The 13736-nt window shown below is 43.5% G+C and overlaps 1 non-coding gene across 1 annotated transcript; it reads left to right on the forward strand.

Moving 5' to 3' along the window:
• The first annotated feature begins 2603 nt into the window (after positions 1–2603).
• Positions 2604–2763, forward strand: LOC111767353 (U1 spliceosomal RNA). Its single transcript, XR_002799195.2, has one exon. It is a non-coding gene; the product is annotated as a U1 spliceosomal RNA (small nuclear RNA).
• The last annotated feature ends 10973 nt before the right edge of the window (positions 2764–13736 follow it).

Here is a 13736-nt window from a genome sequence, read left to right on the forward strand (position 1 = left end):
AGGGGGGAAGGGGAGAGAAATAAATAAGTAATAAATCTTTTTTTTAAAAAGCATATAGAACAGAAATTTTTAAAAAAAGTAAACCCGTTGATGGATCACCCATCAAACAGGATGCCCTTCCCCAGTCTCTCTTAGCCCTGCGTTGGCTGTAGGAGAGCACAGAAATGGAATGCAAGAACTCCATGAAATCTTTGTCTACGCACATCCACACTGAAGGGAGAGGAACACAGAGCCCTGATACATGGGGGAGTTCTTTCAGCTACTGGTGCGTGCATCCTAAAGTCCATCTACTTAGTTCAAAGTCCAGTTGCCATGGTTATTCAGTGATCCAGGACAAGTTACAGCACCCCTCCCCCACCCTGAGCCTCAGTTTTCAATCTGTAACACGGGAATAATAGCAGAGAGTTGAAGAGCTGAAGGGATGTAGCGCACATGCTGCCCCGCCTGCAGTAGTCACTCACTGGCCCACCAGAGTGGAAGGCTACGGCCATCGCCGCTTTAGTGACTGACATCGGCTTGATTTTAGTTCGCATGTACATATTCTTAAGCACACTAGCTTAAACTCCAGGAGAAGGAATGCAAAGTCCCATCAGAGACTCTCGGGCTTAATGGCACTCAGAGAAGCCTTCTCCCAACCGTACCGGGTAAATGAGGCATTTTCATTGGTTTCTGTCAATTCTCCTCATCAGAACATTAGCAATCTTTCTTATTAATTTCAGAGGAACAATTGCAAATGCAAAACCTAGCATTTTCATAATAAATTCAGGTAGGTATTAAAAATACAACTTAAAGACTAGAGGAAGGAATTGGCATTGAAATGAATATTATTACTTTTTTCTATTAAAAAAGATGTATGAAGAGGTTAAAAAATATATCCCATCTCTGGACTGACCATATGATAGCCAGGCCCTGAACCTCAACAGACTTCAGCTCCTATACTCTGGTTTTTTGGACTTACCCCACTCAGCTAACACGGAGTTGAAGAAGGTCAACCACCACACCACGGAGCCAAGAGTGCCTACAACTGAAAGCAGGAGGATTGCATCCAGCATCCATGTGGAATCTAAGCCCCCTCTTGACATAGATGTGGAATGGACACAACCAATCCAAGGTCCACAGGATGGAGGAATAGAATATGGATTAGAGTGGACTTACTGATATTCTATTCATGAACTATTGTGATTAGTAATCGAAGAAAATGTGGCATTGGTGTGGAGAAAGTGGCCATGGTGGCTGCTGGGTGTGGAGAATGGGAGGAAGAGATGAGATGTGGAGACATTTTTGGGACTTGGAGTTGTCCTGGGTGGTGCTGCAGGGACAATTACCAGACATTGTAGGTCCTCCCATGGCCCACTGGATGGAACGTGGGAGAGAGTGGGCTATGATGTGGACCACTGACCATGAGGTGCAGCGATGCTCAGAGATGTATTCACCAAATGCAATGAATGTCTCATGATGATGGAGGAGAATGTTGCTATGGGGGGAGTAGTGGGGTGAGGGGGGTGTGGGGTATATGAGGACCTCATATTTTTTTAATGTAATATTTAAAAAATGAATAAAGACAAAAAGAAGTAAAAAAATAAAAAATAAAAAATAAAAATATATGCCATCAACAATAGACAAATACTTGGAATATAAGCAGGACATTTAAAATATAGACATGAGAAAATAAGTGAGAAATCCTAAAGAGCATTTTATTACCATTTTAAGAAATAATTGTAATGCATGAGAGAGAAGATTCCTGAACAAAATCAGCATATTAGAAGCAATGATGAAAGCATCTGAGCATCAAAAGACAAAGATAGTTGAAAAACCGTAACACTAATAATTTAAAAGGTAATTTTAAATAAGGTCAAGATACACAAGAATTTTTCAAAAAATCAGAACAGAATGTCTTCTGTATGGTTTAAACTTACCCCAAAGAAAAGGATTGTCAATCGTGGGACATTTCTAAGGTGAATAATTAAAAAAAAAAAAAAAAGGATCTAGCAAATTTTCAATTAACCTGATGCCTCATGTTTTAAAATTATTCACACATAATAACCGAAGAGCAGGCCCTTGAATGCTCCAGAGAAAAAAAGACCTGAGAGTTTTCAGATCCATAAATAATGGGGTTGATTAAAAATAGGTCATCCAAATCAATCTAATTGCCTTCTATTTTTAATGTAAATTATTTTCATTGATTTTTAAAATGGGTAGCCCATTAAAACACATTAATCATGACCTTAAAAGTGTATTTGTACTGCAAAAAAAAAAGCCTAAGGTGAAGAATAAAAAGCAATTTCCACCACATGAAGCCTAGGCGAGACCATCACCTAAGAGAGCTGTAGCCCTAATTTTCCCAAGAAAAACACTTCTGGGTAAGTGCTGGGAGCTGAGGTTATCATTGTGATAAAACCTTATCCAGCTGTATGACAGCAGTTTTCGAATGTTTGGAGTTATGTGTGTCTTACTGGGATAAATGATCTCTAATTTTATAGAGCCAAGGATAAAACATATGATTGTTTTTGCTGTTTTTAAATACTTAATATATGTTCATAATTGCATAACACATATTCATTCTAGAAAATGTAGCTAAGTGAAACCATTATCAAAAAGAATCCATACTTACCTGGCAGGGGAGATGCCGTGATCACGAAGGTGATTTTCCCAGGGTGAAGCTGATCCGTTGCTCTTCGGGTGTGCCGACCCCTGTGATTTCCCCAAATGTGGGACACTCAGCTGCATAATTTGTTAGTGGGGGACTGCATTTGCACTCTCCCCTAAGAGGGAAAAAAAATCCCATGATATCATCATCCAGAGATAACCTGAGAAACGTTTTTGATAGATACATACTCAAATTTTCCAAGCATTTAATGTGTATTTTTAAAATGCAGATATACAGTACATACGTTTTTAATCTTTCATACTCAAAAAATACCATACGCATTTTAGATGCCAATAAGAAAAGCTCTTCTAAATTGTTAATGGAAACAGATACATATCTATCACAATTTACTCAACCACCCCTCTGGTATTGGACTTCACAAACAGTGCTTCATTAAAGATCCTACAACTAAATCCTTGCCAACATCCCTAATTACTTAGGATTGATTTCAAAAAGTAGATTCATTAATCAAAGAATAAATACATTTTGGCTTACTATAGTAATTAAGATTGTGCAGTACTGGCAAAGAGATAGACATATAGATCAATGGGACATAATAGAGAATCCCGAAACAGAGCTGCAAAAACACGCTCAACTGCTCTTTACAGAGCTGCAAAAGCAATCCAATGAACAGCCTTTTCAACAAACTAGGCCAGAGTGATTGCACATCCATAGGCAAAAAAGCAAGAGAAAAAGAACCTCGACCTCACACCTTCTGCAATAAAAATCTCACCTTTCCTACCAAAATTAACTTAAATATAAAATGTAAAACCATAAAAACTTTAGAAGAAAACATAGGAGACATTTTTCAAGAGGATAAGGCCGATCTCACAGGCAGAACAGAATGTTCTCTGTAGATCTTTTCTGCGCCTGTAGTTTGGTGTCAATGAAGGGGTGTTTTCTTTCAGTCGCTGGGGCACATCTTGGGGTTGACGCTTCCCTGGGCAGGCAGTGTTCTCTCTAACCCAGGGTGACCAATCAGCTCAACCTCCCTAGTGCTCGGCTCCCCAGACACAGCTCCACATGGCAGGCGTAGAAGTGCTGGGGGACATGGAGATCACAGCGAGGACTTACTAAGCACGACATGCCTGCTCCACTCCTGAGCACTTTGTGCACATTCAGGGCTGGGCAGTTTTCTTTCCACCTCCACGTCCACTCTCCGCTCCTCTGCAGCCCTGGGAGGATGACCTTAGAAGAACCTCATCTGTGGGCTCCTTATCTGCTCACTGCCAGTTGACCTCAGCCAGTGGGAGGCACTGGCACCAGTGGGGGAAGTGAAGTTGGGGTGTTTCTCCCCTGGCTTCTTCCCTGCAGGGTCAGTGTGTGTTGGCTGTGTTCCCCACCCCAAAGACCACAGTCATTGCCGAGCACCCCTCTATGCAGACACTGGCCCATGCTCCCAGAGCCTTTCCCCCTGGCCCCTCAAGCATAGGGTGATGACAGTTTCCCACTGCTGCTGCCCCTGGGGTCCTGCAGCATTCTTTGTCATTGCCCCGAATACATCCCACCTGGTTTGGGGGAATTTTTGATGGTGTTGTTTGTTTCAAGGAGGTAATGGGGATTAGAGGCAAGGTCACATACATGGGAACCACTGAGCTACATCTGCTCCCCAATGACAGTTCATTTTTTCATTTGTTTGTTTGTTTGGGTTTTTTTAGAAGGTATCAGGGACCGAACCCAGGACCTTGCACATGGGAAGCAGGTGCTCAACCACTCAAGCTACATATGCTCTCCCCCACTTGTTTTTTTTTTATTTCTCTCCCCTTCCCCTCTTCCCCTCTTCCCCTCTCTTCCCCCTCCCCCCCCAAGTTGTCTGCTCTCTGTGTCCATTCGCTGTGTGTTCTTCTGTGACCGCTTCTATCCTTATCAGTGGCACCGGGAATCTGTGTCTCTCTTGTTGCGTCATCTTGCTGCATCAGCTCTCCGTGTGTGAGGCACCATTCTTGGGCAGGCTGCACTTTCTTTCGTGCTGGGCGGCTCTCCTTACGGGGTGCACTCAATTAAACTCTTGGCAAAGTTTCCATTTAGTGTCACAGTTGGGACCATGACAGATAAATAAATTGATATCAAAACATGCTCAAATGGGATTCTGAAACTGGGTTGCTCCATCATTGAGGAAGGCAGGTGTCTTAGTTTGCCAAGGCTTTGATGACAAATATCACACAGTGGGTTGGCTTAAAGAGTGGGAATTGATTGTCTCATGGATTTGAAGGCTGAAAGTCCAAAAGCAAAGTCTCGGCAAGCCATGCTTTCTCCCAGGGTCTGCAGCCTTCTGGACTGGCTCACCACAGCCCTGGGGCTTCTTGGCTCGCATCTCTACCCCCTCACATGGCTTCTCCTTCTGGCTTCTACTTCTCTTGCTCAGTCGTCTGTGTATCTGTCTAGATTTCCTCTCATTATAAGGTCTCCAGTCTTACAACTTATGGCTGGCCTGGATTCAAGTTAGCCTCATCTAAATAGGATCGCCGAAGAGTCTATTCACAAATGGGTTCACGTTTTAACTAATAATAACATCTTCAAAAGTCCTATTTTCAAATGGGTTCACAGCCACAGGAACATAGAGTAAGACTTGAACATGTCTTTTGTGGGGGCACAATTCAACCTCCAATAGCAGGCATGACCTTCTCCCCAGAGGAAAATGAGACCTTGGTCATTGATGGCTTGTGGTGGCACCACAACGGCCCTAATTGTGGGATGGGATACAGGTGAAGGGCAAGGCATTGGGCGATCAACTGCCAGTGGCACTTACTCTGGCAGCAAAACTGATTCCAATTTGGGGCTACCAGGTGGTTCCAAGGGCCTTAGAGAGCACAGGGAGAGGAGAAATTGAAGGCCCTGAATCATCTCAGGGCTCGAGTGGAAAATCAGAAAGCCTCAATGGCTGCTTAGGAGGAGTCCTTCATCTCCTGTTGTTGTGAGAACAAAAATGGCTGACACTGAACTGGGCTGGCTATCAGGAGCCTGGGTTTAATGGTGGCTGAACAATGTCCCCCAAAGTTGTCCACACTCTAGGCCCCAGAACCTGTGAATGGTGCCACCCTGTATGGCAAAAAAGTCTTCACAGATGTAAATAAATGAGGGATTTTGAGAGAAAGATATCGTCCTAGATAGTGGACAGTGGATGAAGAGGGCAATATAATCACAAGGATCATTTAAGAAGGAGGCCAGAGGACCAGAGCTGCAGAGGGAGAAAAGGCTGAGTGATGTAGGGCCATGAGCCAAGGATGGCAAGTGGCCTTGAGAAGCTGGAAAAGGCAAAGACACTCCTCTAGGGTCTCCAAGAGAAATGTAGCCCTGACAACACCTTGATTTTAGCCCAGGGAAACTAACTGCAGATCTCTGACCTCCAGAACCATAAGATAATAAATTCATGTGATCTTTGCCACTAATTTTGTAGTGATTTGTTACAGGAGCAGTGGGACACTAATACAGTGACCTACAGTCAGTGAACTTGAAGGGCCAGACCTTCTCTGGCATACTAGAGAGGAAGGAGTTCAAAGACTCAGAGACTGGAGACGTAGAAAACCTTTTCAGCCATCCTGTCACCATGATCTAGCTGCTATTTGATCATCAAATCTTGAAATGGATGTGGAATGCAGCATTCCATTACAAAAAGGAAATGGCATATGCAAGTTCTGTACAGAAGGCACAATAGAGTACATGAGCAGGAGGCTCAGATACCCATGGCACCTGCCCAGTGCTTCACCACCTTCCCCTAAACTCCCATCTATGACCTCATGGGGTGGTCCCGATGGCCAGTTACAGAGAAGGGAAAAGCTCAGGCCTCGCTTTCAGATGGAACATCATTCTAAGGCAGTCCTGGCCCTACTCAGGTGGTAAAGGGAAGTCTTCCTGGTGATCAAAACCCGTAATGCTAATGGGTTAGCTAGATGACCAGGTAATTGGAAAGAGCAATATTAGAAGATTAGTGTTTTAGTTTCCTTGGCTGCTCAAGCAAATACCATGCAATGGGTTTGGATTGAAAAATGGGAACTTATTGGCTCCTGGTTTTGAAGCTAGGAAAAATCCAAAATCAAAGTGTCATCATGGCAATGCTTTTTCCCCAAAGACTGGTAATCTGGGGCTGGCCACCAGAGAGCCCTGTCTTGGCTTTTCTGTCACATGGCAATGCACATGGTGGCCTCTCCTGGCCTCTCCCTTCACTTCCGCGTTGCATTGACTTTCAGCTTCTGGCTGTTCCCTTTGGGACTTTTTCTATCTGTGCCTGAATTTCATTTTACTTATAAAAGACTCCAGTAATAGGATTAAGGTCCATCCTGATTGAATTGGGTCGCACCTTAACTGAAGCTGCCTCATCAAAAAGCCCTGCTTACAATGGGTTTACACCCACAGGAGTGGGGTGTCAGCCTCTTTCTGCAGCTACCTTGTGCTCATCAGGAGGGCCAGGTTCACAGTGGCCAGGGTGACAGGAGGAGGCTACTCAAGAGCTAACAACACGGACCAGCAAAGGCCAATGCTGAGCTCCTGATGTGGCAGCATTCCCTGTGGAACTACCTGGCCACGTGGTTGAAGGTTCACCCTGCTGGATTCCTTCCCTAGTGAAGAGGGCAGGGATTTGTCATCACAGGTGTAGACTCATGTACTGGGTACAGGTTTACCTGCCCTGCCCAGAGCACTTCTCCAGCTCCACTCTTTGTGGACTTGGGGAATACCTCATCCATCACCACGGGATCCCGCACAACAGGTGACAACTCTTATAATGAAGAAAGAGTATCCACGGAAGTCACTAGTCTTGTCAATGAACAATCACCCAGAAGCAACTGGATGGTTCAAAAAATAGGATGATCTGTATTTGAGAAGTCATTGAGGGAAAAAGAAAAACAAATTTCAATCAGTTCTTCTATTGTGGGCTTTGACTGACACCTCGTGGAAAGTTAACTTCTTGCCAAGGATTTCACAGTTTGAATCAGCCCAGCACAAAAGAAGAGGGTGAAAACTTTACGGGACATCCCAATGGGTGGGGCTTGCTGTTCGTGGTTGAGAATTCATCTCAGATACTTTCACTATTTCTATGTAAACGCTGGGACCAGCCAAAAGCTCTGCTTCTCCCAATACAGACTGACGGTGACATTTCCACAGCTTTCCAACACAAAATTATTTACCTGGCAACTCTGTGCAGAATAAATCCCCATCTGTTTTATTTGAAGCAAAATTCAGGCACCTGTCATGAGAGTAGCCATTATTTCCTACGCACATCATTTCCCGCAGCGCAGTAAGGGTTGAAAATTCCTATATGCCAGCAGAGGGCGCTGTGCAGCAGGGCCAGCGGCTTCCCCTGCGGGGGGCAGAACCAGACTGGAGACACTTCCCTGTTTGCATAGCAGGTCTGGGTTCCTGAGGGCCCACGTTTAGGCTGCTGAGAATGGGTGGGGATTTGAAGGAGTATTGTGCAAGCTCTTCCTTCCTTACCAGGCCGCCACTTGGTGACCTGAGACAGGAGCAAGCAGCTGGACACGAGGGCCAGTATGCGGCTGTGGCTGACCCAGGAGGGGATTGGCCAAAGCGGGATGTCACTTAAAGACTTGAAAGAAGAACTTGAGCTTGAGACAGCTCTTATTCCAAGCTGCCCGTGAACCTCTGGGATAGAGGCAGATTTTTCAGTCAGTGAAGCCAGCGACGGACACCCTAGAGCCAAAGCCCACGAGTGGTTTCCTAGGAGTGAAGGACAAGCCCGAAGAAAGGCCACTTTTAAAATGTGGCCCTATCACCCTTGTAAAGGGTCACAGAACAGGACTGAGAAGAGAAGAAAAGGAAAGCCTTATCTGAGGTCTCAAGTCTCCAAATGGGACAGGTTAAATGTATGGAAACTGAGCCACATGTGGAAACAGAGTTGGAAGGAACCACATGTTGAATTTCTGAACCCTCCTAAAGAGGAAGGAGGAAGAAACCTCAGCATATTTGTAAACATTGGAAATGCTACAAATTGAATGTGTGCAGCAGCTCTTTAATATGGTTTGGATTCCTCAGAAAGCCAGTTCTCCAAGACAGAGTTTTATGTATAGGATGTTTAGGAAGGACTCACCTTCAGTTCCACACCTGGAGAAGGGATGGAATAGAAAGAGGACTAGACAGATGAGGTCAAACAACTGTCTGGGCTGGTTCCATGGAGAGCTCTGGAGCTAGAATGACCCATCAGGGTTCTCCCCCACTGGGCCTGAATGTCCCAGCCTTCACATTCCCACCTTAGTCAGTCATTGGCCTGGGTGTGGTGTCTCTCTGTACGTGAAGCCATCTCTGAAGAGAATGCAGCAGAAGGCATCTGCTGACAGTGCCTCAAGCAGCTGAGGCACCTGGAGAGGCTCTGGGGTGGCCCATCTCTTTTCCCTCTCAACATGTCTCATAGTTGCTTACACTACATGGGACCTGAGGTGCCTCTCTTCTTCCCTCAGGTTTCTGTGCAATAGTATGATAGTGTTGGGGTACAGGCGAAGAGGGGAGGAAGAGAGCTAAGTCATGCTGGTTCTCAAAGTTATGCTTTTATTTTTTTAATCACATAACTATGATAATCACTATGCACAAGCACACAAGTATGGCTGACAGAGGCCTGATTTGCTAAACTCAAAGAGGTCAAAAGATTTAAAGACAGAGGAATAGCAAGGGCAAGGGGCACCCTGCATCCCTTGTGTCCCCTCTCTCTTTACGTGCTGGTCCTTTGCAGTTCTCCCTGCTCCAAACTGCCCTGAGAACAAGTGGCCCTCTGCCCCTTTCACTGTGGCCCTGAAGAAAGAAAGCCATCTCCACCAACCTGCCTGCTTTTTTCCAAGTAGTAAATATGACCATTATCTGGTTCAACAATAATTAGTTCCTCTCCACTTCTGGGAACCCATAGGATTAGGCTTCCCTGCCCCCTTAAAGATAAGCACATCCAAATAACTTGTACAGGTCAATGAAATAGAAGCAGGAGTGACATATATCACTTCCCTATGGAAGCCTCTAAGAGCCAGAGGACAATTTTCTGTGCTTTCTTTCCATGCCACCAGAAAGTCACAGCACTGAGATGGGAGGAAAAGACACCCTAAAGAATCATCTGGTCTTCCACTGGGTTTTACATGAGCAAGAAATAAACCTTTGCTCTTTTAAGCCATAATTTTTGGATGTTACTGCAGCATGGCCCAGTCTATCCTGACTAAAACGTCCCAGATATAGGAGTGCCCTCCACACCATCCCAACCCCTTCTATGCTAGAAAAGACTACGGAGGGCTCTTTGGCTCTCATTAGCAAAGCTATGGAGGATCAAGTCATTTCTGTCGCAGGTAGTTATTTAAGATAGAAGCTAGAACCACAGAAACAAGTCTTCTGGCCCGTATAGAGCTTTGTCGGTTTCTTCCCAAAATCCCCAACGCTAGTCTCTTCTCTTCCTTGGGGTCTGAGACTTTGAAGGGGATCTATGTTGAGCTTGAGAAATCTCCCCCTTGAGGCTGCCCATGAGCTGCCCAAGAATTTCTCCCTGGAGGCTCCCACAGGGAGATCAAATTTATCTGTAACTCACAAATCCTGGCACCACCTCCACAAGCTAACACAACTTAGAAACTCGGGTCATATTCCCTCTCCCACAGCAAGAAGGTGAAACTTCTTGTATCTCCCCTTTGCTGAGGACAGAATTTATCTTTGAACAGGCGTAGTCATAAGGAGTCACTTTTATTGGTCAACTATTATCAGATAAGGTTGAGCCTTAAACATACACACACACACACACGCACACTTACAGAGGCATGGAGCAGGGTGAATGCTGGGAGGCATTAACTGCAAGACACATTCCACAGGCCCTCCAAAAATCAAAATAAACCACTCGGCACATCTTCTACCATAGGACCCACCTTCTCTCTAGGAGAGGAATCTCAGCAGAGGCCTCAGTTTCAGCTTCCAATTCCAGTTGTTTCCTCTACATCATTAAACCATATCATTCTACTTTAAAATTTTAACGATTAACTTCAGAAGTGTCAGTTAACTCTCACCACGAAGAAATCAGAACCCTTTCCTCCTTTACTCATCCACCACCACAATTTGGTTAACACTGTGCAGGACTTTTGTTGTTGTTTCAGTCCACTGTGAATGGATTTTTAAAATTATTTTGTAGCATTTCTTTTGAGAATTATAGCAGCATTATTCTGTTCTACAGCCAAAGTTTAAGTTATTAATGCTCAAGTCTTATGTTTGGGTACATCCAATGTTAACTGACCATCTTTTCAGCCCACAATTTTTATATTTTTAGCTACTAATTTTGATCCAGCTCTATGGATTCTGTCTACAAGAAGATTTTTCAAGAAAGGTTTCTGAGTGCTGTAATTCCTGAATTTATATATATATATATATATATATATATATATATATATTTTTTTTTTTTTTTTTTTTTTTTTTTTTTCCTGTTGCTTTTCTATGTGATGACATCCTACATGGGTAAAAAAATTCTCAGGTCACATTCTTTTTCTCTCACAACTCTATTGATATCCATCTGTTGACATCTGCATTTAGGTTTTCTTGACAAATAAAAAACTAGCTATTTTTTTTTCATATAGGAGATGTACTTTCTTTACCTAGATCCTTCTAGGGTTTTTTGTTGTTGTTGTTTTTTAAAGTAAACCTTAAGGTTGATTCTGTATCTTGGTCTTGATTGTTCACTACTGATTTTCCTGGTCCAGTAAACCTTTTGGATGTCCAGATTAAAGGCTTCCTCTATTTCAGGTGTATTTTTTTCTCTCATTTTTAAAATATTTAGTTTTCATTTGTTTGTTTTTTCTTCAGGAACACCAACTACCTTTCATGTTGATTACTTTTTTCTTTTCACTTTTTATCTTTGTTCTTTCCCACTGTGATTCTCTATGATTTTCTCAATCCTCTCCCCCAATTCCTGAATCCGTTTTCAGCACTAATAAATCTACTGCTCCAAATGTGAGTTTCATTTCTATTCTTCCACCCCCTTTCTATCCTCAGGTCTTGCAATTTATTTATATCATTCTGGCATCTTATTAGTTCTGCTTTGAGCGCTGGTGTTCTGTTTTGACCTGTTTCTAGAATACAAAACTTTTGTCTAAAAAGACCTTGTTTCATAGAACTATGCTTCCGAGGTGTAATCTTCATTGGCCTTTGCATGACATATGCCTCTCCTCCTCTTCTCCCCCTTTCTCATTCTTCCTTTGTAGTGACTGTGTGCTTTATGCTGCTTATTGTCTCATTCTGAACAGAGGGAGAGTCCAGATCTACCCCACCCTGTTCTCCCTCCTGCTGCTGGGCTCCTCAGTCCAGCAGCACCAATAACCTAATAACCCCAGGAACTCATCTGTAGGCACTAAACAAGCTTCCAGGACATTAGTAACTGAAATTCCTTTCCTCCCAGGCCCCAGGGGGGCAGTAAGAGGGCAGGGGGAGAACCCACAGCAGAGAGTCAGAGCCAAAAGGTTCGGTATCTATGGGTGTCCTAAAAGAGGACGAGGTCTCTGGGCTGGTGCCTAGTATCGGGCCAGGTGAGCCTCCACGCAGGTGCTGGGCCTTGGGGAGGATTTAAGTCATGGTCTTTCCTGCCTTATTTATCATAGTGAAAATGGGTCCATTCTGAATGGCCATTAAAGAGGATGAGTTAAATAAATCATGGCACAGCCATACAGTGGAATAACATAGATAACTTAGACCTATATGTATTGATATCTGAAATATGCTGATGATATATAGCTATTTACGTATCAGAATGTAAACACTTCTATTTTTATATAGCCACATATCTATATTTATCTACATATACAAATATTATATATAAAATCAAGATGTGTTTATATAGGCGAAGTACAATGTAGACCCAATCTTAACAAAATGATGTCTCAGGCATGAGACTTAGAGGGGGGTATTGTGGATTTTTACTTTCCCTGTATTGTTTGAAATTCTCTACACTGGATATATATTCTCAGAAAAGAATAACCAAAACATTTCCATTTTAAAGAGAAAGAATGAAAAAGATGATTCTGGAAGCACAGAAAGACATAGCAGAGACGGGAAAGCAGAGGTGAGGCCAGGCAGAGCAGATTTATCATGGGGCTAATGAGCCCTAGCCCCGGGTCCCTCCCTGCACAGCCCCTGAAGCTGGGTGCACACTCACTAGCTTCCATTAAATTTGCAAAAGGAAGATATTTTAACCACAGTCAGGACCTCTGTCTCTTTCCCCTCCTCCCTGTCATATTTCCTTCCAGATGGGTGGAGGTGGAGTAGCTGAGAGCAGTTTTTGCCATCCAGATAAGAAGTCAACTTGGGAATACATATAATTGGGCATGGTGGGATATGTTTATATGATTTAAGTCATTTCTGCATGTAGTTACTATTGTTATTGCCAGCTGAGCCTATGTAGAATTGACTGCCACAAAAATTCTGCCTTCCACTATAAGTTATTCAATGGCACCAATTTAAAAGTTTACCTCACTGCAGAAGATAACTGGAACTGTCCAGAAATCTTAACCTACAAATATGAGTGAAAATTGATAGAGGCTTTTCCACATTTGAGAACAGGCCTAAAAATTTACCTGTCATTACCAATAAATTATGAAGTTGAATAAAAGTTTTCTAAAATACCAATCATAAAAATTAAATTTCCAACAACCGTAGTATAGACTGAATTATCTCTATAGTCTCTTTTGATAAAATGTTATCAGAGTTTTAATGTTGGTATTTCTAATATACGATATTTTTAATATCACATGAAGAGACAGTCTGCAATCCAAAAAAAAAAAAGTAGTAAAAAAAAAGGCGTGCCAGGCACTTAATAAAGATACTTTTTCAGGATTCTGTGACGTCTGTGGCATTCGTCGTCTTTAAACTTCCAAGGAACTGGGATTCGTTTCCTCATTCTAAATGAATCTTCACTTTCCTGCCGCCTTTTACGTTCGCAATTTGGTGCGTCTTTCTTAAGCCCCCTCCACCTCCGGCTGTATCAGGGCCCGAGGCGGGGGCAGGAGGAAAGGGTTGTGGGCGACGGGGGGCGAGGGGCCATGGTGGGCCCGTCAAACACCTCCAGGCCGCGGTTTCTTCCCGCGTCCCTTGGGGGAAATGACAGGTACTCCACAGGAGTCTCGCGCAGAACCCATCA

This window comes from Dasypus novemcinctus, chromosome 7 (genome assembly GCF_030445035.2).
Source record: "Dasypus novemcinctus isolate mDasNov1 chromosome 7, mDasNov1.1.hap2, whole genome shotgun sequence".
In the NCBI taxonomy this organism is placed as follows: domain Eukaryota; kingdom Metazoa; phylum Chordata; class Mammalia; order Cingulata; family Dasypodidae; genus Dasypus; species Dasypus novemcinctus.